Genomic DNA, 25253 nt, shown 5'->3' on the forward strand with positions numbered 1-25253 from the left:
TACGTACCATCTTAAAAAAGATTAGGATCCAAACCTCGTAGTTCGGGGTAAAAATCTCAAAACAAGTTGGTGAATTGATTAGTCCAAAAGCCTTAAGGTCTTTTGTTATCAAAGGGAGAAAACTCAACTTAAAAAGAACCACAAATCCACCATATGAGGATAGCTTCAACATGCTAGTGAGGGGTTAACCCTATAATAAGCATGGGAGACTCATTGTCCATCACTAAGGATATAAGTGAGTATTACATCTACCACCAAGATAACTCAAACCTAACAGCTAAAGGTTATGAAAAACTTGATTAAGGAAGTGGCCATTGGAACCACAAAAAGATATTTGAATGGGTTATATTTACCAATTAGAAGTATATACAAAATGGTCAAAGTTGACTTAAAGATTCAATTCAAAATAAGTATTATGAAAAGAAAAGTTTGAAAATCAAAAGCATAAGGCTTAGGTTTCTAATGTTGAAAACAAGTATTAGATGTTTGCACAAAGGTTTGGCTTGGGTTAGAGTGGAGAGAAGAAGAAGAAGGGCTAAGGTCCTAAGCAATGCAAAAATGAGGGATAAGAACAAAACCACAATGGAGTTCCTCTCTTGAGATCATATGGATGATCCAAGTAGCTCCCATCCTTTGGAATAAGCAATCACATAAACATAAACCCAAGCAATCATCAATCAAATTAACTCTTGGAAGGCTCTTCAAGGCATCTTGTAATTCTTTCTCTTAGAAACTCATGGCAATGGTTCCCCAAATTTGAATCAAGGTGGAATCCCTAGCACAAGAACACGCACATCAAAGAGTTTTATGAAGCAAATCAAGAATGGACAAGAGTGAGTTTAGAGGTTGTGTCCTTCATGGTCATCTTCAACATTAAGGTCCTTTTACTCCAATTTTTGTATAGGGAATATCCTAGAAACTAAGTCCATTTGTCCATTTCTTTGCATTTGGTCCACAACAATCAAAACAAAACACAAACACAATGATATATAGACAATTATGTGCTCAAGTGAGCAAAAGGCAAATTGCATTAACATAAACATGTGCTCAAGTGAGCAAAGGAAAAAGAAAATGGATAATATGTGCAAGAATAGTAAATTGCATAAAAGTAAAGAGCAAAAAGTAAATGTTAATTGTTAATGGTTAGTGTTAGTAGTTAGTGTGCCATAAGGCAAATTTAGCGCTATGTTAAGCAATCGTAATTGGACTTATGTAGAAGTCACAACTATCTGAGGCCGGTCAATAATAATGTAGGCAATAACACAAGTTAGAAGTCTTGATTAGTGAACCAAGTTCCAACAACTTGCCATGCCAAAAAAGAAGAAGAGAATTGATCTTGTATTGGTTTAAGTCTTTTGCATAATTTAGGAAACAACCTATCCTTAATGCAAAGCCATTCACTTGATCAATTGATCAAGATGAATTAGATTTGAATCAAGGAAGGTTAAGTCTCCCCAATCAATGCTAACTTATCAACCTTCAACTCATTGATCAAAAAAAGAAAAAGAAGAAGAAGAAGAAAGAGATGAATAATGGAAGATAAAAATGGGAAAATAAAGTGCATAAGATGAAATAAATGTACCAATCCATGTATGTTGACCAAATGACATTGAAAGTCAAAGTCAAACAATGAGAAATCAGAAATGAGATGAAGATTGGAGGTCAAACAATAAGCAAAATATTTTTGGCATTTTTAATATTAAAATAAACTTGAATTAAAAATGAAGGAAAGGTCAAACTTCAAAATCACTTCAAATCAACCTTGAAAGGTCCAAGTGATTTATCCCAAGTTCAACAAGGTCAAACAAAGTTTGACAAATTTTTTTAGCATTTTTAAAAGTCAGAAACTATTTTTAATCAATTAAAAATGAATAAAAATAACCTAATTGAACTAAAATCTCAAATAAATCTCAAATCAATTAAAAAAATTGATGAGAATATTTTTCATAGATTCATCCTCATTCAAATAGGTTAGGAAAATATTTTTGTATTTTTTGAATATCAAAAACTATTTAAAATGAATTAAAAATAACTAGAAAAGAGAAAATTCATAAAAAATATCAAATTACAAAATAAAAAATATTAAAAATCAAATTTAGAAACTAGAAATTATTTGGAGAAGAATGCAATTGGTCCCATATTTTTTGGACCAATAATAAAAGAGATATGAATTTTTGAAATAAAAAGAAATAAAGAAAATAAAATCAGAAATTGGAAAATATGGAAAATCCACACGCGTTGGATCTAAGCTCATTAATTGAGCTGGATCATCAAACGGCTATGGCATGCGCGCGCACCAAGCACTCCAGTCAAATGAGCCACATGGAAATTAAATAAAAGTCATAACATTGGAGCGCTAGGATCAAATCTGGAAAACGCATCGTGTGGCTCACAATCAATCTGGCAAAGGGACGGCCACCGGAGCCACCTTCTTCTCCGGTGAGCATGAAGATTCCGGTGACATTTGCAGGTTTCAAAAGCTTAACCAAAATACACGATCCATACATCATTGGAAAGCTGGGATGATGTACATCATCCCTGTACCACTCAATTCCACTCTAGATCTCTATATTGAGAGAAATCAGAGATGGAAATTCTGTGGTGTTCATGTGAACTTCATGGATTTCAACAATTAAGTACTCAAAACAATTTCCTCTATGAAGAGGACTTCAGCCAACACAATATCCAAGCAAATAGATCAATAAATGGTGAGTTTCGAAGAGAAAACCAGTTGAAGAACAACCTTGAATTCTGGAGAGTTGAGCTTGCTTCCTTGCTTCCTTTGGCCAAACAGAAGATCAATGGAGTGTGAGAGAGAGGTCTAGGAACTTTAGATCTAGAAATTCAACTTGATTTAGTTGAATTTCAGATCTGAGAAAATGAAGAAAATTGAAAGAGTTCCTTTAGGTGGGGCTTGGTTTCGATCTCTGTAGCACTTCAGGTTGATTCATGGATGAAATTTGAATGGAGTGAGGCTCTTATTTATAGATGGAATGGCAAGGCAAGTGTGATTCAATCCGTGTGCATGGAATTGGACATTCATTGCATGGGCTTGCATGATCATTCAAAAGGCCCAAATTCAATGCCAAATTCAATCTGAAATCATACCAAAGTGAAATGGACGTGTAATCTGAATGGTAATTGCTTGTGCATGGAATTTTGAGGTGTTATGCATAATTGGACCAAAAACTTCTCCTCTTCGAAAATACCATTTGCCAAATCCAAACATGATCATGTGAGTAATGGTTGGAAAGGTTTTGATGTAAGGAACAATTTTTATGTTGGGAAAAAATCCATTTGAAGTGTGGAAATTGGTGAAATTTGAGTTTAAAGTGCAAGGTGCAAAACATGTAAAGGCAAAGTTTCTAAATTTGGCCAATGTTCAAGCCCCTCTGTTTTGATGATGAAAACTTTAAATGAAAAAACCTCCAAAATCAAAGTTGTAGATCTTTTCAAGACAATCAAAACGGACTTAAAGTTTGCATCATTTAGAGTTTTGATGAAGGAGTTATGGGCACTTGAAGTTGGACTTTTTTGCCTTTCAATGCATTTGGTCCAAAAGGACCTATAATGTCTTGCATTATCACATGTATTTCCTTTGAGATTTTGAAATTTTGTTCAACATAACATTTGAATTATACATCTTAAGCTTTCCAATGCATTTGATCCCACCTAAAAATCATAAAAAATGAATGATTTGTGTTCTTGGGAAGTTGACCCAAAATTAGGGTTTCAATCAAAATGACCTATAATGTCTTGGAATTGGATATGACCTTCCATGCTTCAAATCAATTTTTTATGAACATGAAAGTTATTCATATTGTCCTTAAGATCATTTTTGCTTTTGGGATCATCTCCATTTGACCAACATATAAAAAGTTAGGTCTCAATGCATTTCAAAATAGTTAGATGAATTGACTGCTCAACTTCTCAAGTCCATGACTCATATATGGATGAATTGATGATTGAGGACACTCAAATAAGTTCAAATATCCATGAAATGATGAATTAAAGAACTTCCCTTGATTGCATTTGATCATGGGCTGAGGTTGCTTCAAGAGCAAGGCATTGTGGTGCACAGATGAATTAGGGTTTCTTTGGGGAACAAACCTCAAACCCTTTGACTTGTTTTGATCAAAATGATGAATTGAGATGCTAGGGAGGCATATTTGATGGAGGAGAACTTTGGGAACTATTACCATGCTTGCTATCATCTTCATTTGTCCATACCTCTGTACCAATGATCTCCTTGAAACTCTTGACCTTGTGATTGTTCAAGCTACAAACAAAAGATGTTAGTGACATATTTTTTTGTTTTTGGTTAGTAAACAAAGTGAGAAAAGCAATAATATACAATTCAAGCATGCTTGGTGATCTCAAACCACTCACAAGAGGTCCCACCCAAAGGCAAAGGGAACCAAGATGCTTATGATCCTTGAGGCAATGCAAATGCAATGTTATGATGCCATGAGGGATCTTAGGGACAAAATTGGGGTCTTACAGAACCTTTTTACCATTTTATGTTTTTAATATTAATTAAGTATGTACTTCATATTTAAACCCAAAAATGAAAGCTAACATGTAGTTAATCTGGAGCTAATATGTAGCTAATCAGTAGCAGACTCAATAAAAACTCAAATCCTAATTCATGTCTGGGCAAGCTTGTCAATGAAATCAGGAACCTTACAAACAAATACAATAGTCCTTGTTCAAATGAATAATCTTCATAAGTAAAACATACTTTTCAATTTTAACTCACCCCATTTTTGTTGAGAATGTATCAAGTGTGAGTAGTGTGGGTAATAGTACCATATTGGTTGGAAATATGGAGAGTTGAACATTTATAAGTGAGAGAATCCACTAACCTATCACCTTAAGGTTATGAATGAATATGTGGTGTGTTTCTCATAAAGGTCTTTCTCTAAAAGAAGAAGTCACACAATGTTCAATGCTCCATAGTAAAAAACTCCCCCAATAATTTTGGAGCTCGTCCTTTACAGCAGTAGCACCAAGAAGGATTTTTGCATCATTTACCGACTTACCCAAATTACTTGAACCAATCGACGCACAAGCACTAACTGAAATTGAAAAGATGAATGAACCCAATTCTCATCCCTCATGTTTCCCAAAAAAATGACGTTAAACATGTTTCAACTCATATGATATCAATGATTACTTTACTTTCATTCTTTCATCAATCCCTCAAAAAATCAAGTGCCTACAATAAATCATGGATATAAAACAAAAGCTTACCATAAACATTTGGCAAAAAAATTGAAGACCGCCTAAGGAATCACATCTATGAGCATACCTAGTGATCAAAGTAATCCAAGAGGCAAATTTTTTTACTATGATATCCTCAAAAACCAATCTAGTTTTATTGTCCATGTTATCATAGCAAGTGGCATACATACCCATGAGTGCATTTTTAACTTTAATGGACAACCCTTGAGTACCAATCTTGACAGCCAACCCATGAACTATTTTCCTCCCAAAAGAGCTTTCAAACTTTTACAAGCCTTCAAAACAACAGTGAAAGCATTGGGATTCACCCCATCTTTGAGCATATTAGAAAACACATTCAATGCACATTTGTTGTGATTGCAGGAAATGTAGCCAGTGATCATGACCGTCCAGGAAATAACATCTCTCTTGGACATTTCGTCGAGTAGTGAGTGTGCTTCTTAAATTGAGCCTTTATGTATTGTTATAGATAACTCTCATGTGGTATTAATTAACTTCTAATTTCTAAGATATTCTTGGTTCACTCTCTTGATGATTTCATATTATACTCCGAGGAATCCAAAATTGATTTTTCCTTTTCTGATAAAAATTAAATTACATTTATGCTCTTTATATTTAAAATGAACATAAATTGTTTAAAAAATTAAAACAGAAAACTCCTAAAAAAAAACTCTCAACTTCTTAACTCCATCAACAACTTCAACAAAGAATCTTCCACCGAACCGAATGCTAACAATCACATATTCCCTCCTCTAACAAACCAATTCTAGGACCCTCCAACAAATTCTATTAACTCTCTATTAACTCTACATAACTCCCTCAACCCATAACAGAATTTCCAACTGAATAACACTCTCACACTCACCTTTCACTTCCTCAACAACTCTTCAATCCACACTTCTGCCACACTTAACCATCACCCTTGCAACCTTCAATATGTCTTGAAACTGCAATCCATAAAACCTTAAATATTTTGGTGCAAAGGTAGAATAAATGATGAACGAAAATATTCTATTAAGAGAATGATGGCTAAAAACATGATAAAAGTTACAATGATTGCCACCCTATTTATAAGCTAAAACTAGGGTTACTAGAATAGGATAAAATACTAAAATACCCTCTAACAAACTTAGGGGCTAAGAAAATAGTACAACTAATAAATATGAATTACTTCTAATACCATCCCTTAATTCATATTCCATTAAAACTTGTAACACCAATTCCATCCCTTAATATGAGAAATTGATCAGTCTTGATAGCTTTCGTCAGAACATCTGCCAACTGTTTCTGAGTGCTGCAGTGTACAACTTCTAACACTCCCTTCTGAACTTGATGTCTCAGAAAATGATACTTGGTCTCAATGTGCTTGCTTCTCCCACGCAACACTGGGTTTTTGGCAAGATTGATTGCAGACTTGTTGTCAATCATCAACTTCAGAGGTTTGTTTACTTTAATCTTCAGATCCTGTAATAGATTCAGAATCCACACAGCTTGGCATGCAGTAACAGCACCTGCAATGTATTCAGCTTCGCAAGTTGACAACGCCACAATAGGTTGCTTCTTGGAACACCAAGAAATGGGACCTCCCAGAAATTTGAATAAGTACCCAGACGTACTTCTTCTGTCAACTCTGTCTCCACACCAATCAGAATCTGAATAACTCAGAAGTTCTGACTCATCCTTTCTTCCAGAAGGAAATAATACTCCATACTTCAGAGTTCCCTTGATATACCTCAGAATCCTGACAGCAGCTTGGTAATGGGACCACTTAGGTTTACTCATGAACCTACTAACCATCCCAACTGAATAGCAAGTATCAGGTCTGGTATTACACAAATACCTCAGAGAACCAACCAACTGTTTGAAGGTTGTAGCGTCCACATCCTTTCCATCAGAGTCAGAATCCAGTTTCTGATTTGTATCAGAAGGTGTGACAGCAATCTTACAATTCTTTAGATTAAATCTCTTCAGAAGTTCTAATTCATACTTGAGCTGATGCAAAATAATACCTTTCTCAGAGTATCTGAACTTCATCCCTAGAAAGTATGTCATTTTGCCTAGATCAGTCATTTCGAATTCATTCATCAGAACTTTCTTGAACTTGGCTATCTCCTGTTTAGAACTTCCAGTCAGCAGTATATCGTCAACATATAAACATACCAGAGTCATATTTCCTTCAGAAGTATGCTGAACATAGACACCGTACTCCATCTCACATTTCTGAAAGCCTTGCTTCTTGAAAAATGAATCAATCTTCTGATTCCAAGCTCTGGGCGCTTGTTTCAATCCATATAGAGCTTTGTATAATCTGTACACCATCCCTTCCTGATTCTTTTTCACAAATCCAGGAGGTTGTGACACGCAAACTTCTTCTTCTAATGGACCGTTCAGAAATGCAGATTTTACATCTAAATGCATCAGAGGCCAATTCTTGTTAGCAGCTATTGCACTCACCATTCTGATTGTTTCATGTCTTGCTACAGGTGCAAACACTTCAGAGTAATCCAGCCCAAGTTTCTGTAGAAATCCTCTGGCTACCAACCTTGCTTTATGTTTGCCAATTGAACCATCTGGCTTTAACTTCTGCTTGAAAACCCATCTGACGTTGATGGCTTTCTTGTCTTTTGGAAGTTCTGTCAGCTTCCAAGTCTTGTTTCTCTCTAAAGCATCAAGTTCTTCTTTCATGGCCTTCAGCCATAGCTTCTGCTTAAGAGCCTCTTCTGTACTTATGGGTTCAGAGTCTACTAACATGGCACACTGAATAACTTCTCCTTCAGAGTCTACTTCAGTGTCTTGCAGCATGTCAAATTCTGCATATCTTCTGGGGATGTTTCTGATTCTTTGTGGTCTCTGAACTTGTTCAGAGTCTTGAGCTTCAGAGTTTCTAGCTTCAGATGGTTGACTTCCTCCAGAACTTTGACCATCTTCAGGGGCTGACATATTTCCAGAGTCTGAATTGCCACCAGAATCTGGATTACCATCAAAGTCTGGGTTATCAGAGTCTGGATCATCAGAGTCACCTTCATCTTCTGAGTCTTCTCCAGAGTCAGAATCACTATCAGAATCAGAACCAACGTCAGAGTTTACTCCAACTTCAGAAATTCTTAACTCTGACCTTTCTTCAGAAGTTCTAACATCAGAATCAGATTGAGACTTATCCCAATTCCAAGATTCTGATTCCTTCACAATCACATCTCTGCTGAATTCAATTTTGTTGGTTTCTGGGCAATAGAGCTTGTATGCACCTGTACTGTTGTACCCTATCAGAATCATCACTTTGCTTCTATCATCCAGCTTCTGTCTTCTGGCTTCTGAAACATGTTTATAGCAAACAGAACCAAACACCTTCAGATGACTAACACTTTGCTTATCTCCAGTCCACTTCTGTATTGGAACTATTTCCTTCAACTTCTTCGTAGGACATCGGTTGAGTACATACGTTGCAGTGGCAACAGCTTCTCCCCAGAGCTTCTGAGGAAGTTTCTTCTCCTTTAGCATGCTTCTCACCATATCAAGCAAAGTGCGGTTTCTTCTTTCAGCAAGACCATTGTGTTGAGGGGTATAAGGAGCAGTAACCTCATGCTCAATTCCATTATCCTCACAGAACTTCTGGAACTCTTTGGAGTTATACTCACCTCCACCGTCAGTTCTAAGAATCTTCAACTTCTGACCACCAGTCTATCAGATCCAATGTTACTGTTGTAAGAAAATATTCTATTAAGAGAATGACGGCTAAAAACATGATAAAAGTTACAATGATTGCCACCCTATTTATAAGCTAAAACTAGGGTTACTAGAATAGGATAAAATACTAAAATACCCTCTAACAAACTTAGGGGCTAAGAAAATAGTACAACTAATAAATATGAATTACTTCTAATAAAATACACATCCAGAACCTGACTTCTTCATCCTTCTCGAAACACCATCCTCCGTAACCTCCCAAAAACGAACCTTCTATTAGCTCTAAACCTGGAATCTACACTAAACCTTCAATCGAACATAACATCAAAACTCACTCCACAGAACGACAACAACATAATTTCACAAGGAAGACGAAGACAGAAGCCAAACGGAATTGGAGAAGAAGATAACTGAAGCATATCTAGAACAAAGGAAGAATACTTGAAAACCACATAAAAGCTTGGAAGCCAACACGAAATCGAAGCTTATCCTTCAATCTTCATCTTCAACGACAATGCAACACACGGTTCATAAATCCAGTAGGTCTTCATTCTTCAATCGTTCCTTTTTTCACTTAAAACTTTGATTCAGAATTTAATTGTGACGGCAAGACGGGACACGGATTCAATCGAACTTCCTCCTTCGTGGATGAGGTTTGTTCTTTATTATTGATTTTGAGATCTGGTTGAGGACAAGATTTAGTTAATGGTAGCTTTCTTACCACCGTTTTCTTGAACCTTTCTGGTGTGTTCTTGAGCTTGGAAGGTGGTTATCGAAGAGCTTTGTAGGTCTGAACATGTGCACGAATTCGGCGGCTTGACCTGTAAGTGTTTCAGGATATGGATGGTTCTTGGGTTTTCTCATAGAACCCGGTTTTGGTTTTTGGGGGAAGCTTGGGCCTTTGGCCCAAGAAATTTTTTCATTTCATGATCTACACACCCCTATCCGTTTTCATAACCCCCAGACCCATGTTCATATTTATTTTCTTAATTCTTCTTTAATCCATGATTAATGCTTAATTACTTGTTTTCATTCCATTTTTTAATTTTGTTGATTAATCTACATGATGATTAGGATTAATCCATGTTGTGATTTAGTTTTAATTATTGATTTTAGATATTAACTCATTTTTGTTGATTAATTAGTGTAATCCATAATTAGGTTTAATTAGGTAATTAGTTATAAAATAGGTTTAATCTTTTCTTTAGAATAGATTTAGTTCTTGATTTTCTAGATTTAATTCATAATTGATTAACCATGCCATGATTAGAATATTAGTCATTAGGTTTTGATATTTATTTTTGTGGATTTTATTGTGATTAATATGGTTAATTGTTGATATTACCATGATTAGATATTAGGTTAATTTTCATTCAGTTGGACTATTGTATGATGATTTCTCATATCCATGTGTATTAGATTCAATTCTTGATGTAGATTGTTAATTTCCCATTTGATTAATTTTGATCCTAATTCATGTTTGGTTAGACTTTAGTCCTTAGAATTAATATTCATTTTTAATTGTCCATTTAATCGATTCATTTGGTTTTTGATCATATTGAATAAATTGAAAATCCCATTTCAATTTAGGTGATGAATGTCTTATATGTTTAACTTTACTTGTCATGATCACATGATACATCTTTGATTACTTGTCATTGATTAATCCATTTCCATTTGAATTGATTTAAATCTTTGAATGTGCTTAAATTTGTTGCATCATTCTCATTTGACTTGATCTCATGCTAACCCCGTTTGTTGTTTGCTTCCACACGTGACTTTGAGATTCAAGCACACTCCTAACTAGACATTCCTCTAACCCATCCACTTGACTTGTATTGTGTGGGGTACCATGCCACTTGTATGTTTTAGGCATAGTACATAGTTTGTAACTTGTATTTTCTTTCCATTTCCATTTGTATTGTGTGGATCCATCCCCCCATTATGGGTCATATGTCCCCTCATCCCATAAACATGTAATAGTCAAGGTTTATTTTTTTTAGTATTTCATCATTCATGCTAACTAAAAAGATAAAAACAAGCGATAAAACAAAACTTTTCAAAAGACAAAAATCACACTTGATCCAACGTCAAGTGTTTTCCAAATAAAGTCACACAAACCAACGCGAGTGCTTGATCCAATGTCAAGTATCTCATCCACTCCATCCCTTCTTTCCTATATCTTCCTCAATCTCTCACCACTTCATAAGACATCAATAACAAATCCTTGTTCCAACGTCAAGCGGCATTTCTCAAATCAAATTCAAAATATCGTAAGATACGATAAGGATTGTATGCCACGATCCTTAAGTGGTAAAGAAGGGATGAGAATGGAGTTTTCCTACATTCATCCTAAATATTTTGGATACAAGACGCTTGGCTTGGTAGTTTGAAATACTCACCTTTACCCATAGTCTTTAGTGAAATCTGAAGTCAAGAAAAATCTCTCTTCAAAACATAAAATCAATATCAACTCATCAAACCTTTTGTTTGAGCCTTGGGGCATCACTTCGAAAACCCTTTTTCAAGGCATAAAATCAACAAAATAAACAAGCATTTTGTACCATGAACTATGAGGCTCAGATTTATTACTTCAACAAGTAAGCATACGTAGTCATGAGGACCCAAATCCTTGGCGAGCACACTAATAAAAAATCCATTTCCACTCCGTAAACCTTTAGCAAGTAAGCATTGAGATAACGATACTCATTCAAGCGTAGGCAATCTAGATGGTTCCTGTGGAGTAACATGGATGTGAGGAGTGTTAATACCTTCCCATTGCATAACCGACTTTCGAACCTCTTCGTGGTTGCGATGACCATTCTTTGGGGTTTCCTCGATATTTTCCCTTTTCCATGGAATAAATAAAAACTGGTGGAGACTCTGTATTTTTCGCGTAGCGACACCCGTTTTCAAAATAAAAACAAAACTAAAAGGTTAATGAACTTGAGTTACAATCATTACCAAGTTTGTGATATTGAAACTAAGTTGTTGTGGTGTTTGGGTTTGAAAATGAACCAAAAGTCTTGGAAGAGAGTGGTTATGGTTGTTGTGGTAGGAAAATGGAAGAGAAGGAAGTTGTATGTTTATGTGGTAGTGGTGAATGATTTTGTGGATGAAGGTTACAAGTTATCTACTGATGTTGTTGTCTGAAGAGGGTGGATTTTTACATGGTGGTTGGGTGGTTCAAAGAATAAAAGAGGGGTTGAGCGAGTTTTGGTTTTATGTTAATAAGAGAGAGCTTGAATGTGATTTTGGTAGAAGTTTAGTGGATGTAAGCTTGGAAAATGAGGGGGGATGATGCTTTATTTATACAGGAAGCAAATGGGTTGAAGTGTGTGAAAAAGGATTTAATTTGAGTGAAAAAAAGGTTATGTTGTCTGAGCAAGTGTAACTGATTACACAGATTATGGTAACCGGTTACACATACCAAAAGTGGTCTTAGAAGCCTGTGTAACGCAGGTGTAACCGGTTACACAGATTTGGGTAACCGGTTATACAGACTCAAATTTGCCTTGCCCACCTATTTAAAAGAGGGTGTAACCGGTTACGCAGAGTTGGGTAACCGGTTACACAAACTAAAATTTTGCCTTGCGCTCCTGTTTAAAAGAGGGTGTAATCGGTTACACATATTTGGGTAACCGGTTACACAGACCAGAAAATGGAAATTTTGCTATGTTATACATTTTTTCTTTGAGGCTTTATCCAGAAAACCCCAAAAACATTTCTCAGGTGTAAACACCATGCCATGAGTCCGTGTAATATGCCTTTGGTTATGAATCTTAATGAAATTATGGTGATGAAACAATGAATGCATGCATGTATAGTAGGGCCATGGATCAGATGAAAGTTGTATAGGGTAGGGTAAATTTTGGGGTATGACAACATCGTTGATAATCCTAAGAATGAAACATGCAGAGTTGTAGAAATGGATTTTGGGGTAGTGACTAAAAAAAGGTGAAGCTGAAAGAATTCTAGAGGATGAGATTGAGAAAAAGGAAGGTATGATTGAAAAAGATGAGAGTAAAACTCAAGGTGACAAAGAGGAAAGAGGAGCCACCATTGATCAACTCATAGATAAAAATTCTCCATGGAAAAGAACAAAGAATCAAATCTTGAATGAACTAAAGCCAGCTATACCAGATTACATAAAACCACCATATCCCATCATTAAGAAGAACCTGGTACATGAGGATGAGGCTGGGATGTTTGAAAAATTTAAAGAAATGTTGACACAACTTCAGGTAAGTATCTATTTTCGTGAAATTTTAGAATTAATTCCCAAGTTTGCTAAGTTTATACAGGTATTGATGAAAGGGGGAAAGTAGAAGTTGACTCAAGAGCAAGTCGACATGATAGAGAAAGAGGAGACATCAGAACCTTCAGAATTTCCACCAAAGATAAAGGACCCAGGGGAGTTTAACATGACTTGCACCATTGGTCGAATGAAAACCCCCACATGATTTATGTGACTTAGGATCGAGCATCAATGTCAGGTCACTGAGAAAATTTAAGGAATTGAAGATAGGAGAGATCATACCGAGCAACATGACACCCGCCTTAGCCTCATATGTGACGCGCCCGCTTGGTGTGATACAAGATGTGCTAGTTCATGTTGATGGTTTGACCTTCCCTGCAAACTTTGTGGTGATCAACATGTAAAATGATTCAGAAGGGCCAGTGATTCTTGGGCTCCCATTTTTGGCAACCGGGAAAGCAAAAGTAGATGTGGAGATAGGTGAACTAATTTTGAAGTTCAATAAGGAAAAGGTGGTGTTTAATGCATATCAATGGACACCATATGTGGAGGATCTAGATACATTTTATCAATTGGAAGACATAGATAGTAGAGTTCACAAAATAATGGAAAAAGGAATTTTCACGGACATGAGGCTATCCTTTGCGCCTGATGTGTTTTAAGCTTGGGACGTCAAGCTAATGATGGAAAATAAGTGTTGGATAGGAGGCAACCCATCATTTTTAATCAATTTTGTGTGTGCAGAATTTACTTTATTTCTATTCATGACCAATCACAAAAGTAGTTTCCTACTCAAGCATAAACCTTCCAGAAAGATCTATATTGTCTTTAATAAACAAGTTTCTAGTTGGTTTATTTATTTAAGATTGCAAGTTAGCACTTTAGCATTGAATAGATGATCCAAGAGAAACTTGAAGGTGAAGGATAAGAAAAGAATCAACGAACTTATACTCAACCTACAGATACTTCATTTAGCATTTTACCATTGTTCACTTTTCTCTCTTTATGAGTGTATCCATGCATTATTATTTTATCTGGTTTGATCAATTTTTTATTAAGTTATCTAGTTTGACTAACACACACTGAGGCAGTTTATTGTTTATAACTTTGAGCCTTTTTAAAACCACCCTGTAGTAATAGGCAATCCATTGCTAACCACTTTGAGCTTAAGCCCTTTCTTTTAGTGACATAGCCATATCTGTTAGCCAAATGACTTGAATGATTAAATCTTTCCACCCTCTCTTTGGAGTTAGGTACAAAATTTAGTTCGTTGGTCATATGCTAAAGATTAAGTTTGGGGTTTATCTTGGAAGTGAGCAAACTTTTAAGTTTGGGGTTGGGGTACTAGAGAATATGGTCCAAAATTTCAAAAATTGTTGTGAGAAAAAGAAATGGAAAAAGACACTTCTTTAAAAAAAAGAGAAAAGAAAAGAATGATAATATAATAAGGACCAAAACTCTTTAGTGTTGTCAAAAGGAACAAAGAGGTATGATGATAGAAGGAGAACTAGGAACCTAACTCCAAAGGTTTAAACCTACTTTCCTAAAAAATATCCTACCCAAACATAAGCGAAGTTACAACCTGAAAAGACTTCTAATGTGTGTGTTGTGATTTCTATGATGAACTTTATTAGAACATGATCAAGCTAAGTGTAATTGATTTTTCATGTTGATTGAGAAATCGCACTATCTATTGAGTGAGTTATAGTAAGCTGAGAGACAGGTTGAGTACTCGTCAATGTTGCGGACATTTTGCAAATTCTTTGAATATGAGTTGGGAGCTGGAACAATGGTTAGGTAAAAGAAATATTTAATTTGGCGATGTTCGATTGTTATTGTGTAACTTTTTGTCTGTTGAAATATGTAGTTGCAAGCGAGTTGCTTGAGGACAAACAACAATTCAAGTTTGGGGTTATGATGACAATCCGTCATTGCATATATTTAGTCAAAGAATCAGAGCAAAACAACTGAAAATGAAGCTAACATGAAGAAAAATGACCAAAGAATGATGGAAAATAGCCAAGTGTGAAAATTATGGACTCAGTGAAATTTTGAGTGAAAATGGGAGCAAAAGTGTGCAACCACTAGAATAATCACGAGCACATGTTAGAACAAGATTTTGGTTATGCAATTTATCTCTAAGTTTTCATGATAACAAAGGATGAAACATTTTGGTACCCTAATAAAATTCTCTAAGTGCACAGGATTCTAACGAAAAATGAATCTGATGAAACAACATCTGACGTCACAAAAGTCTTGAACAACTGACTTAGAGTTAAAGGTATTCGCTCTGACACTGAAGACAACGATGTCCATAACATCTGTCATCTAAAGACTTTGGAACTATTGATCTGAAGGATCCCACATATGAATACTCTAATGATCCTTACATCAGATGAACGTCTAATTAGAGATCAGTCAAGAACTTCTAAAGAAAAGACAATAAACAACTATCTGAGGAATGCAAGATCTAAGAGAAGAATCTGAATTTCGCGCACTCTGAATCACGCCCAATAGATCAGAATCAAGAACTTAACAATGAAGTATTCCAAATATGGTATGAATCTCTATATGTAGAATATTGAATACTCTCCTAAACTGCTATGGAAAGGACAATAAAATTAATGTCATTAAGTCCCATTATTGGCAAGATATCAACATCAATGCTCCATTCAACGGTATCATCTCCAAGCACTATAAAAAGACCCAACTATCATCATACCAAGACACGAAGCTATCTTACAAGAATTCTGAACATCAAAATCCAATCATACACTAAATTCTTGTTTTACGTTATCATACGAGTTGTTGCTCTAAGTGTGATTTTCTAGTGTTCTTACTGCGTTCATATTACTTATATAGAAGCATTAAACACCTTATGTAGACTTGAGAGGGCTAAGAGATCATTTTACTCTTAGACGTTTGTTGTAATTTTTCTAGATTATCGGATTAAGTCCTTATTGACGGTGAAATCACCTTGGTCGGGTGGACTGGAGTAGATTTGAATTTCAAGCGAACCAGGATAAACTTTCGTGTTGTTTGTTTTTAATTTGTACGTGTGTAGCGTTTCAAAAAGTTTTTATTGTCAGTGAAAATAATTCAAACCCCCCTTTCTTGTTTTTCTATACCTTCAATTGGCATCAGGGCTTTGGCTCTATTATTGATTTTCAAATCAAACACTTAACAGTGTAGAGAGATCTAGCGTGAGAAAAACATCATGGCTAACACGAATGAAAGACATAGCTACAACGTTAAACCTTCAGTATTCGATGGAGAGAAATTTGATTATTGGAAGGACAAAATCGAAAGCTTCTTCCTATGATATGACGTTGACTTATGGGACATTGTTAGAAATGGTTATGAACCAGCTGTATCTTCTCCTGTATTGTCATTGCAAGAAACAAAATGAGTGATGATCAGAAGCATGACTTCAAAAATCACCACAAAGCCAGAACGATTCTGTTGAATGCAATATCCTACAATGAATATGAAAATATCACCAACAGGGAAACAACTAAAGAAATATTTGATTCCCTAAATATGACTCACAAAGGTAATAATCAAGTCAAAGAAACTAAGGCTCTGGCATTAATCCAAAAATATGAAGCCTTCATATTGGAGGATGATGAAGCTGTAGAGGTAATGTTTTCTAGATTCCAAACTTTAGTTGCAAGACTCAAGGTTCTGGACAAAGGATACACAATTGCAGATCATGTCAAAAAGATTATCAGAAGTATGCCAAAGAAATGGAGACCTATGGTTACTTCCTTGAAGTTATCCAAGGATCTGAACAACATAAGCCTGGAAGAACTCATCAGCTCCCTTAGGAGTAATGAGATAGAGCTAGAGGAAGACGAACCTCAAAAGAAAAGCAAATCAATGGCTCTGAAGTCCAGATCAGAAAGACGAAAGCTAGAAAGAAACAAAGCCTTTCAAGCTGAAGAAGAAGACGACAATGATTCTAAAAAGGATGATTCTGATGATGAAGAAGATTTATCTCTTTTATCCAGAAGATTCAAACAACTCTGGAGAAAAAGGAATAACAACTTCAAAAGACCCAGACAGAAGGGAGATCGTTCAGAATCAACTTCCAGAAGCAGACCAAACAAAGAGGTAACCTGCTATGAATGTAAAGAACCAGGACACTACATAAATGAATGTCCAAAGCTCAAGAAAGATAGTTCCAGAAAAGAAGTATTCAAGAAAAACTCCTTCAAAACTAAGAAGGGGCTCATGGCAACCTGGGATGACTCTGACGCCTCAAAATCAGACACTAAAGAGAAACAGGAAAATGTTGCATTCATGGATACCATATCTGGAAGTTCATCCAAAAGAGAATCTAACTCTGAAGAGGTATTTTCTGATCTCTCTCGCTCTGATTTGGAAGTCTGTTTATCAAAATTTCTAAGCTCTTATCAGAAGCTTCGATAGAAATTCAAGATCCTAAAAATGGTCCATGAAGAAACTATTGAAGAGTCTGATAAGCTTGAGAGAGAAGTTTCTGAACTTAAAGGAAACATTTTTGTCCTTGAAAAAGAAAATGAATTTTCAACCAAAAAATGTTTAAAACTTGAAGAAACTCTTTCCAAAGCTCCACCAACTTCTGACACCATCATATATAAATATGAAAAGGCATTTTAAAAATTTCTGAAAAATGGGCTTGAAAGAAGCAAAATGGCTTCTATAATTTATGGTGTTAGTCACAATAAGAAAAGAGGAACTGGATATGACTTTGATGAAGATGAGAAAATACCTTATGTAGAAGACAAGCCTAAATCTCCTTTTTCTTATCATTACACACATGTACAAACACAAAGATTTAATAATGCCAGAAAACCCAAAGTTTCCAGAAACTCTGGGAGAACTAATCATAAAGGACCCAAAAGATTCTGGGTACCAAAAGATAAAATAGTATATGTTGTAGATCTCCTATGCAACAGAGTTAAAACACCAATCATGGTACCTGGACTCTGGATGTTCGCGACACATGACGGTAAGAAAGCATATGTTCCAAAGCCTAGAACTTAAAGATGCTGGCTTCGTAGGCTTTGGAGGAAATAAGAAAGGAAGAATCAGAGGATCTGGAACGGTTGGTAATGAATCTCTTTTCTCTATTTCTGATGTTCTTTACGTAGAAGGATTAATGCATAACTTGTTATCCATAAGTCAATTAAGTGATAACGGTTATGATATAATCTTCAAACAAAAAATGTGCAAAGCTATTAATCAGAAAAATGGCACAATTCTTTTCACTGGTAAGAGGAAGAACAACATTTACAAAATTAAGGTTTCAGATCTAAAAGATCAAAATGTAAAATGCTTAATGTCTGTAAATAAAGAGCAATGGGTATGGGATAGACGTTTGGGTCACATTAGCACGAGGAGTATTTCTCAGCTAAATAAACTTGAGTTAGTCATAGGCCTACCTAAGCTGAAGTTCTCTTCAGATGCTCTTTGTGAGGCATGTCTGAAGGGAAAATTTTCTAAAATAACTTTCAAAAATAAAAATGTTATTTCTACCTCTAAATCTCTGGAACTTCTTCACATTGACTTTTTTGGACATGTTAACACAACGTCAGTCAATGGTAAAAAGTATGAACTTGTCATTGTTGATGATTATAGTCGTTGGACATGGGTAAAATTCCTAAGACACAATAATGAGTCACACTCTGTGTTTAATAGTTTCTGCTCAAAAGTGCAAAATGAATTTGACCTTAAAATCATCAGAGTCAGAAGTGATCATGGTGGGGAATTTGAAAACAAACTTTTTGAAGAGCTTTTTGATTCTAATGGAATATCCCATGATTTATCCTGTCCTAGAACTCCACAACAAAATGGGGTTGTAGAAAGGAAGAATATGACTCTCTAAGAAATGGCCAGAACCATGATCAATGAAACAAATGTAGCTAAGCACTTCTGGGCTGAAGCCGTGAATACAACGTGTTATATTCATAATAGAATCTCTATTAGACCAATTCTAGAGAAGACTCCTTATGAACTGTGTAAGGGAAGAAAACCCAACTTTTCCTACTTTCATCCCTTTGGATGTTCTTGTTTTATCCTAAATACTAAAGATAATCTGAACAAGTTTGTCTCTAAAGCACAAAAATGTATTATGTTGGGATACTCAAAATGCTCTAAAGGCTATAGAGTATATAATACAGAAACATTAATTGTGGAAGAATCAATACATGTCAGATTTGATGATAAGCTTGACTCTGAAAAGTCAAAGTTGGTTGAGAATTTTGCAGAATTGAAGATAACACTTACAGGTTCTGAGGAAAAGGCTAAAGAATCTAAAGAAGCAGAAAAGGGAACGTCAGAAGCACCTAAAGTCACATTAAATAAGAAAAGACCAAGAAATATACAAAACATTTCTGAAGAATTGATTCTGGGGAACAAAAACGAACATGTCAGAACAAGATCAACATTCAAAGTTTCTGAAGAAACACTTCTAGGACTAGTATCTCTGATAGAGTCAACATCCTGTGAAGAAGCACTTCAAGACAAAGAATGGATTCTGGAAATGAAAGAAAAACTTGATCAATTTACAAAGAATGATGTATGGGATCTTCTACCAAAACCCAAGGGAACCCACGTGATTGAAACCAAATCGGTGTACAGAAATAAACACAATGAAAAGTGTAAAAAGGTCAGAAACAAAGCACGACTGGTGGAAAAAGATTATAGTCAATAAGAAAGTATTTACTGCAATGAAACCTTTGCTCCAGTTTCCAGATTAGAATCTATCCGTCTACTTATATCTTTTGCTATAAATTACTCCATCAAACTATATCAGATGGATGTCAAAAGTGCGTTTCTGAATGGATATATTTATGGAGAAGTGTATGTTCATCAGCCTCCTGGTTTTGAAAACTCAAAATGTCTAGATCACGTTTTTAAAGTAAAAAAATCTCTTTATGGTCTAAAACAAGCTCCCAGAGCTTGGTATGAAACACTGAGTTCTTTTCTTCTGGAAAATGATTTTATCAGAGGCACAGTCGACTCTACACTACTTTGTAAAAACATCAGAAACGACCTTATGATCTGTCAGATATATGTTGATGACATAATTTTTGGTTATGCTAACCCCTATATCTGTCAAGAATTTTCTGAGCTAATGCAGGCTGAATTCGAAATGAGTCTAATGCAAGAACTGAAGTTCTTTGTGGGAATTCAAATCAATCAAACATCAGATGCTACCTATGTATATCAAAGCAAATACATATAACACATTCTGAAGAAGTTTGAAATGTCAGAAAGTAAACCAACAAAGACTCCTATGCACCCCACTTGTATTCTGGAAAAAGAAGAGATAAGTCAAAATGTTTGTCAGAAACTCTATCATGGTATGATAAGTTCTCTTCTCTATCTGACTGTTACACGTCTAGATATATTATTCAGCGTTTGTCTCTGTTCCAGATTCCAGCCAGATCCAAGGCAATCTCACTTAACTGTTGTTAAGAGAATCCTAAGGTATCTGAAAGGAACACCTAACCTGGGCCTGATGTATAAGAAAACATCAGAGTATAGGCTTTCTGGGTATTGTGATGCAAATTACGCTGGAGACAGATTGGAACGTAAAAGCATATCTGGGAACTGTCAGTTTCTGGGAGGAAATCTCATCTCATGGGCCAGCAAAAGACAATCAACCATTGCACTCTCAACTGTAGAAGCAGAATACATCTCAGCTTCACTATGTAGCACTCAGATGCTCTGGATGAAAAACTAGCTTGGGGACTTTCAGATATATGAGAGTAACATCCCTATCTTTTGTGACAATACTGTTGCCGTATGTTTAAGTAAGATACCTATTTTACATTACAGAGCGAAGCATATTGAAATTAAACACCATTTTATCAGAGACTATGTTTAGAAAGGGGTAATAAGTTTAAAATTCATAGATAAAACCATCAATGGGCTGATATCTTCACAAAACCCTTAGCTGAAGATAGATTTTCCTTCATTCTGAAACATTTAAACATGGAAGATTGCCCAGAATGATTTTGAACGCGTGCTTCTCCTCTGATTTGATAATATAGGCTATGACTTAATCATGTTGGTCATCTGGTTCTGGTTCTGATACTTCTACCAGTTAGACGTTATCTGAATTAGAATCTCTCTGAATTAGAAACCCTTTGGTATTCTTGATGTCAGAAACATTAACACGTGGTTTCTCAAACGTGTGGCCTTGGATCTTTTAGACAGCTGTCTAGCTCAGATTTCTGAACCAAACTGTTGAAATCCCCTTTAGTAGTGTGCATATTTTTGAGATTAGGCAACCATCATTAGCTACAATTAGTTCTCTCCAAGCATGTCAACTCAGATTTATGAAATAATTAATTATGGTTTTTCCTTTTTCTGTACCTCTTTCTTATTATCTAATGAAATTTTGTTTTGCACTACATGTTTTTCTCGGTTATGTCTTTTTGAGTCTGACAAAAAGGGGGATAAATAATTAAACAACCTTCTGATGAAATTAATATCTGATTCTCATAATGCACTGCTTACATCCTAAAATTCTAAATATATTTATGTAGTCTAAGTTTTCTTACAAGAAGTATCTAAGTAAAACATCTGAGAAACAAGCTAAGCAACCTAAGAGGCTCTAGTAAGAAACTCCAAACTTTCTAAAGTATCAGATTTATGGGGAGCTTGCTTATCTCACGGGGAGCCATAATATATCTATCTCTGAAGTTATCTTCCTCTAATTATTGTGAAGTATCATTGTTTCATCAACTGTCTGAAATTTTGTCATCATCAAAAAGGGGGAGATTATTAGAATAAGATTTTGGTTCTGCAATTTATCTCTAAGTTTTGATGATAACAAAGGATTAAACATTTCGGACCCTAATAAAATTCTCTAAGTGTGCAGGACTCTAACGAAAAATGAATCTGATGAAACAACATCTGACGTCACAAAAGTGTAGAGCAACTGACTTAGAGTTGAAGGTATTCTCTCTGACACTAAAGATAATGATGTCCACAACATCTGTCATCTGAAGACTCTGGAACTCTGCATTTGAAGGATCCCACGTATGAATACTATGATGATCCTTACATCATATGAACGTATAATTAGAGATCAGTCAAGAACTTCTGAAGAAAACACAATAAACAACTATCTGAAGAATACAAGATCTAAGAGAAGAATCTGAATTCCGTGCACTCTGAATCACACCCAACAAATCAGAAACAAGAACTTAACAATGATGTATTCCAAATATGGTATGAATCTCTATATGGAGAATATTGAATACTCTCGTAAACTGCCATGGAAAGGAAAATAAAATTAATGTCATTAAGTCCCATTATTATCAAGATATCAACATCAATGCTCCATTCAATTGTATCATCTCCAAGCACTATAAAAAGACCCAACTATCATCATACCAAGACACAAAGCTATCTTACAAGAATTCTGAACATCAAAATCCAATCATACACTAAATTGTTTTTTTACGTTATTACACGAGTTGTTGCTCTAAGTATGATTTTATATTGTTCTTACTGTGTTCATATTGCTTATCTAGAAGCACTAAACACGTTCTTGTAATCCTAAAATAATTGTTGTAAATTTCCTCAAGTGACTTGTGAAGTCTGTAGACTTGAGAGGGCTAAGATATCATTGTACTCTTAGGCGTTTCTTGTAATCCTTCTAGATTAATGGATTAAGTCCTTGTTGAAGACGAAATCACCTTGGTCGGGTGGACTGGAGTAGCTTTGAATTTCAAGCGAACTAGGATAAACTTTTGTGTTGTTTGTTTTTAATTTGTGTGTGTGTAGCCTTTCCAAAAGTTTTTATAGTTAGTGAAAACAATTCAAACCCCCCATTTCTTGTTTTTCTCTACCTTCAGCACCATCGTGCACACGATAGGGTCTTTAAAGTTGCATCGCATGCACGATTCAAGGCATCACGTGCATGATAGGTGAAGCTACACGAAAAATACCCGAGCATATCACACGCTCAAAGATACAACATAGTCACCATCAAACTTTATTTATTCCTGAAGAGAAGGGAAAACATCGATAAAACCCGGGGGAATAGAAAAGGGGTAAGGAAGTCGGTTATGCAAGGGGAAGGTATTAGCACCCCTCACATCCATTGTACTCAAGGGGAACCATTTTGATTCATCTTTGTTCGAATGGGTGTTATCATTTAAAGATTACTTGCGAAAGGGGAAAAAAGGTTTAATAATTAGTGTGCTCACTGAGGATTGGGACCCTCATGCCTACGTATCCTCATAGTGCAATAAGGAATTCAGAGCTTCATAGTTCTTGGTAGAAAATACGAATGCGTTGGTTGATTTTAGTGAACAGTGTTATCGTTCACGTTCTAGCAGTTCAACATTGCTTGTATGCTCGTGCATAGGAGACTTAAGCATTTGTTTGTTTGCGGTAGAATGGATGCGCTTGGATCGCATTCTAGGAGGTAAACATTACTTGTATGCTCGTGCATGGGAGACTTAAGCACTGTTAATGGTAGAAGGAAAGTAACATGTCCCTTCTGAAAAGGTTCGAATGATGCCCTAAGGCAAAAAATGAATTTGATGAGTTGAGTTTTCTTTTAGATTTAAAAAGAATGTCTTGATTTGACTTATACTAAAGTTTATGAACGAAGGCGAATGCTTTTAATAGCTAGGGCCTACGCTTTGTACTCAAAGGTACTCTAGACAAGGATAGGAGTAATCCCTCTCATCATTCTCCATTGCTTAAGGCTTGTGGCCCATAATTAAAATTGTATTTTAAAGTGTTTTTGAGTTTATTTGCAAAAAATATTTTAGTCTTAACAAAAAAGAAAAGAAAGGGAGAAAGTCCCAAAGGCTAAGATCTTAATATCCAGTATGTCTGTAGTGTTTGTGTGGAAGAAGACTTATCAATTATTAGACTTGAATCGCACTAAAGTCTAGGAAAGAAGGTGAATACTTTGAGTAACTAAGTCCTACACCCCATACTCAAAGGTACTCTAGACAAGGATAGGAATCACCATTCTCATCATTCTCTATTGCTTAAGGCTTGTGGCACACAATTCGCATCAGAACTGATAAGTATGTTAAAGAAGAACCTTTGTCATGCTTGAACAGTAAGCCAATCTTCAATTTGTCTACAATGTTCTATCTGATTTGTATTGACTTGAGTGTAAAGTCTTGAGATATCCAAAGCAGCTCCAGTACAGAGAACTAGTCTTGCCAAGTGATTAAGAGACTTCTAATCACTTGACTTAGATAGAGGAAATAAGCATACTCAATAGATTTAATTTATCAAAGCAACTTTGATCAACTCAATCAATCGGGATGAAATCAGTTGAAAAATCTCAGGCACAAGGAAATTAAAGTAATATCAATTAATTTCTAAAAAGAAACATAGAAACTAAAGGTTTAGATTTTAAACAAAAGATTATTTTTGTTGATTTTCTCATATTAGCAAAAGACATAATTATCTAAGGGAACATGGCTAACTAATCTAAAAAATCTACTTAGAAATATTAATCTTAACAACTAGGGATTAAATTCTAAATAATGCACTACTTTTGCTAATTTTCAGAAAATATGAATCAAAGCCAAAAACAAATAGAACACAAAATTATAGCTTTTTATTTATTTTCTAAGTATTTCCATGAAAAATTCCAAGGTGAAGCAAGTACTAAAATATAGTGAAACAATCAATTAAAATAAAACCAAAGATTTTTAAAAAAGGAAGAAAAAAACTAGCAGCAGGGGGTGTATCATGTGGAGTTAGGGTGTTGAGAGTGACATGGATGGGCTAGAGCGCTGAGCAGGCCCATTTCATGTTCGATACTCAATAAGGAGGGTGCATGGTTAGAAACAGGTGCAAAAATGAATTTACATGGGCCAGTGTTGGATTAGCCCAAATGCAAGCAATAAGAGAGGGGAGAGGTTTAGTTTCCACTCAAGTTCACACGTTCATAAACCAACACCTTTAATATTTAAACAAAATATTTATTTGATTTTAAAAGGGAAATATATCTTTAACATAAGGTGTCACACTATGTTTAAATAATTAAATAATAATAATTAGAAACCTCAAATAATTATTATCATTATTT

This window comes from Lathyrus oleraceus, chromosome 7 (genome assembly GCF_024323335.1).
Source record: "Lathyrus oleraceus cultivar Zhongwan6 chromosome 7, CAAS_Psat_ZW6_1.0, whole genome shotgun sequence".
NCBI lineage: Eukaryota > Viridiplantae > Streptophyta > Magnoliopsida > Fabales > Fabaceae > Lathyrus > Lathyrus oleraceus.